This window comes from Scardinius erythrophthalmus (genome assembly GCF_964197995.2).
Source record: "Scardinius erythrophthalmus genome assembly, chromosome: 9".
NCBI lineage: Eukaryota > Metazoa > Chordata > Actinopteri > Cypriniformes > Leuciscidae > Scardinius > Scardinius erythrophthalmus.
In genome coordinates, this window is record NC_138229.1 from 5690639 (window position 1) to 5696032 (window position 5394).

The following is a 5394-nucleotide window of genomic DNA, read 5'->3' on the forward strand; positions in this document are numbered from 1 at the left end:
CACATCCCTGTAACGTGTAATATGTATGATAACACAAGACTTGGGTAACAACATCATGAATGCACTATACACCATTTATCATGCAAACAAATATAGGCTATATTCATAATATAGAGGTGGATGGGGACCCTTCAACAGAGATGTATGCAGACACACACACATCTGCTTAGATGCCCTGATGATCATTTTCACTTCAACATGTTTGCTGTGTGAAAATTGAATACGGTGTAACCAAGGTGTTATGTTGTTGAGTCTGGGTTTAATCTGTTATTTTTTCTTCTTCTGTCAGGCAGGCCCAGGACTGCTACAAAACCTCTCATAAACTCAACATACTCGATGAACTCGAGTCTTAAAGAACTTGATAAGTGCATAAGAAGCACCTGTACACTTACGTGAGGACATTATGTCTCATGTTTCTGTTGACAGATGCTGTATAATGAGGACAGGAGTGCAGCGCAGGGAAGGAACCAGTTAAACAATTCCGTTTCATCAATAAATATACTGTGATCCCAAAAACTGGTTGTATATTCAGATCACACTTAAAATATGGGAATGTTTGATTTAAAATAAAAATAAAACAAAGCCATACATTAAATTTGACACGTTGTTTTAATTTCTTTCATTTGATTTAATTAGTTAATTAGATAAATTTCGTTTTTTTTTTTAAATAATCATTGAGCAATATAATAGAAAAATTTGAATCATTATTGTTATTATTTTAAATATAAGAAAATAAACTATATGAAATTATTTATTTTTATTTTTATCATTATTATTAATTATATATTTTAGATAGGTGATATATATATGTATATATATATATATATATATATATATATTAATTATTAAAACATTAATTATTGAACATTCCAATTATTTTTACGGTATTATTTTGCATTGACAAAGTATTTCCATCTTCCTAAAGCGGTTTTGATAATGTCATTATCAAATGTCATTCCATTAAATACAAAATGACAAAAAAGTTTGTTTTTGGTTTCAAATGATTAAACAGTAGATAGTCAAACCGAATCTAAAGCAAATAGATTTCTACGTGTCTGAATGCTCACAGTATTTGGGATTGTATATTAGTGAGAAAGGTGCTTCTGGCCTTCTGCACAGGTTTGTGCACTACTACATGCAAACACTTTCCAGTTCTTCAGTAAAGCATGGTGACATGCAAGTGACTGGATATTGTCCATATAAATCAGTTCCCACATAATAACAGTGACACCTAGTGGCACATTTGTTGTAATCCTCACCTATTGACACAATAGTATCACTTTTGTTCACCCCAAAATTAAAATGCGTCACCTGATATGACTTTGTTACCTCTGTTTAACACACACAGAGGAGATTTAGCAGAAGGCACATGCTTCTCTTGTCTATACAGAAAAGTATTTAGTGACAATGGCTGTCAAGACACAAAAATGACAAAACCATTTAGCCAAAAAACAAAAACCATAGAGTAAATACATCAATTAGTCCATATGTACTGTATTTAAAGGGGCTATATGTAAGAACTTTCATGTATTAATTGCTTTTTGTATTGCCAATGTGTAAACAGCTTGTAATGAAACTTAAAAAAACAAGACCAGGTTGTCTATGAAAGCCAGTAAACTTATTTTTCTGTAAAGGACTCAAAAATCAAAAGTAAGTGACGTTTATGCGTGCTCATGAGAGCATTTCTTCTGTTCAATGACATAAAAATGTCCCAGGTTACGACTGTAACCATAGTTCCCTCAGAAGGGAATGAGACGCTGCGTCGATGACACTTTGGGAACGCTTCTGTGTGATTGCGTCTGAAAGCACGTGTGTCAACTAGTCCAGTGGCGAGAGGGAGACAGAAGATCCCTCCTGACCTGAATCTCCAAGGGAGAGCCGTTGAGGAGGGACACCAGGTCCGAGAACTACATTCGGCTCGGCCAGTAAGGCGCTACTAGCAGTAGACTCACTCTGTCCCGGCGGCCCTTCACCAGAACTCCTGGGAGCAGAGCAATCGGGAAAAAGCGTACAGCCGTAGCCTCGGACATGTCTGCGGCATATAGCATCCGCAGGGAGGCTGGATGTGTGAGGAGAACCAAAGTGGACAGTGTGTCGTATCCTGAGACGCAAACAGATCCACTTCCGCTTCGCCGTAAACCTCCCATATATGCTTCACCACCTCGGGGTGAAGTCTCCATTCCCCTGGCCTCAGCCGCTGTCTCGACAGGATGTCTGCTCCTATATTTTGTACCCGGGATATACACTGCTCTCAGGGAGAGCATCTTCCCTACGGATCACAGGAGGATCTGTTGCGCCAGTTTGCATAGTGGACGCGGATGCAGAATGCAGAAAGCAACTGATTTGACTTTTCTTTGACCCTCCTCAGAGGGAGTAAGTCTGACGCAATGTCTTCTTGAGTCATGAGCTCGCTGGACACCGTTGCGCCCCGAGACACAGAGGGTGGCGGGGTTGGCAGAACAGCCTCCTGAGGGCAATGAAGTGGCGTGGGCACAGTATACTGAGGTGTATATGACACAGAGCACTTGCTGAGCCACAGAAGCTAACTCCGTTTTTTTCCGGATGTGATTTTATACTTTCCTGGTCGTGACGTCACCCGCCCATGACGTTCCGTCTCGCCATCGGACTTGTACTTGACACACGTACTTCAAACGCAATCACGCAGAGAAGTTCTCAAAGCATCATCGACGCACCGCAAGTTCACTCAAAAGGGAACGAATGCTTATACAATGTTGTTCAGGATAATGCCGAAAGAGCCATTCTGTATTGTTAAGTCAATGTGTCATGCAAAGAAAATAGATTAATTCAATGTATAGTTAAACAAAGCCAGATCGATATCTCTAGTCTCAAATATACTTTAGAATTAAAGTATCATAACTATGTAACTTTAATCACCTCGTCTGTGACATGATGCCGGTGAATTGCAAAGCCCGTGCAAACATATCCACATCACTATGATGATCAGATGCTCTTAACTGTGGTTTTCTCACTGATGCACTGTTGTTGTTTTTTTGCTATTGAGATGAAAGCGCTGCACATTTACATATTCATCTAAATGCGAGTTGTGAGTGCAAGCACAAGAATTTGCTGGCTGCAGTTCACTTAACGGCCACCGGTGTCGCTAATAACAAGGGTTTCTGAATTCTACAGCAGTGGATCTGAACATTTTTGACTTCAAGGTCCCTCAAAGTCCACAACCATATTTGAAGCCCCAAAATAAACTATACCAAAATAAAGTTGTTCACTGAATATCTTGCCTTTTGTGATTCGCAAAAAAAAGAGTCATATGGGTTTGGAAACTAAATGAGGGTGAATAAATGATAATTAATTTTATTTATGGGTGGACTATACCTTTAACTCGTCAATCACACACACACTTTAGTCCCAAAAACAGCAGCACGTTTGTTCTGAGCCCTTTAAGTTGATGTTTATTGTGAATCACGCATGTGCAGACACAGATGTTTTTCTCTTTCTCTGCGTCCTGCTCAAAAACAGACATCATGGAGACGGATAGACACTAAAGATCACAGTGTCAACTTTTACAAATTGGACATGATCAGCTCGCTCACACACACGCACACACACACACACACACACACACACACACACACACACACACACACACACACACACACACACACACACACACACACACACACACACACACACACACACACACACTAGCATAATCTTAGCACATGCCATCACATTCATCTGCCCCATGATCTGAAACCAAAACTAGTAATAGTCTGAATCTACAGGAAGATTTGCAGTAAACCACAAGAAGGCAAACTGAATCATGTAACCCATGTAATAAAGTGGTAATTTGCTTCATTTCAGGAAATTCATATCCATTACCTGCTCTCATTTTGTCAGGGCAAATAACAATGATATTCATTCTGCTGAGTAAAGATATTGGGAAAAGAGAAAAACAAACTTTTACACCAATAACTCGGTAAATAATATACATAAATTAGATGCAGTAAGGAAGAATCGTTTTACAGGCTTTGTATAAATAAAAACAATAATTCAGAAGTTCAACTTTTCTCACATCACACCCTCAGAACATGCCAGAGTCGCTGTGAATGTACGCGTTTATCCTGTCTCAGGTCAGAGAAACCATATTTACAACAACAGATGAAACAAATAGGAGAAAATGACACAGTTAAATGTTCCAATTAACAAAGCAGTTCCTGAATGCTGAACTTCATAATGAATGAACTTCACAAAACCTGTCAATCACATGTCCAAGTCACATTTAACCCTGAAAACCAAAAGTCAAATAAATTATATTGAATTAAAAACAAATATTTCAGCAGTTATTTTTGAATAATAAAAATGCTTATTTTATGTTTATGTCAATTATGTTAACTAATTCAGATTGCCTTAAAGCAAAAATAAAATAAAAACACCAAATTTCATTATTACTGGAATATTAAAAACAACAATGATATATTATTTAAATTGCAAAAGTATTTATACAATAATGATAGGCCAACACTACCATGTGAAAGTTTAGGGTTAATGAGATATTTTAAAAAATAAAATAGTACTTTTATTCAGCAAGGATGCATTAAATTGATCAAAAATAACATTTATAATGTTACAAAAGATTTGTTATTTCAAATAAATGCTGTTGTTTTGAACTCTCTGTTCATCCAAGAGTCCTGAAAAAAAATTGTATCACGGTTTCCACAAAATATTAAGCAACCATTTTCAACATTGATAATAATCAGAAAAACATATTAAGGCCCGTTCACACCAAGGATGATAAATATAATGCCTTTAGAATGATTTCTGATGGATCATGTGACTGAATGATGCTGAAAATTCAGCTTTTCCATAGCAGGAATAAATTACATTCTAAAAAATATGAAAATAGAAAAGAGTTATTTTAAATTGTAATAATATTTCACTATATTACAGTTTTACTGTAGGCCTATTTTTGATCAAATAAGTGCAGCCTTGGTGAACATGTTTCAAAACGTTAAAAAATCTTTTTCTTTTTTTTTTTTTTGCATGGTAGTGTATTTGTTAGAGCGTCTTCAAGATAAACATGAATTACAAAAACTCAAAAGTAAAACGTCTGGATATGTTCATGAGAAGAAATGAGGAAAATGTGCTTATATTGCCATGAAAATCATGTTAAAAGGCCCTCAAAAAAACACAACGGTCCTAAAAATGGGTTTGTTTTCATCATGCAAAATGTCATTTCCTATTTGCTCTCTTTTGATTTTGGGCTGAAATGTTAAGGACATGTTTTTTTTTCTTGCTTTTTTAGATTACCTGCTCAAAGGACAGAGAAACGCTTGTCACAAAAACCTCAGGACATCAGTAAAAATGACGTACGGCAAATATCTAGGTATTGCAGAGCGAGCACAGTGATATGGTTAT

General features: G+C 36.7%; 1 protein-coding gene across 2 annotated transcripts in view; it reads right to left on the minus strand.

Annotated features, from left to right (window-relative positions):
* Positions 1–3415: 3415 nt before the first annotated feature.
* Positions 3416–5394, minus strand: part of pde1cb (phosphodiesterase 1C, calmodulin-dependent b) — a 61182-nt gene continuing 59203 nt past the window's right edge. For both annotated transcript variants that reach the window (XM_081374813.1, XM_081374814.1), the window contains exon 17: positions 3416–5394. This exon is cut by the window's right edge and continues 1037 nt beyond it. The gene's annotated coding sequence lies outside the window, so the exon portion shown is untranslated.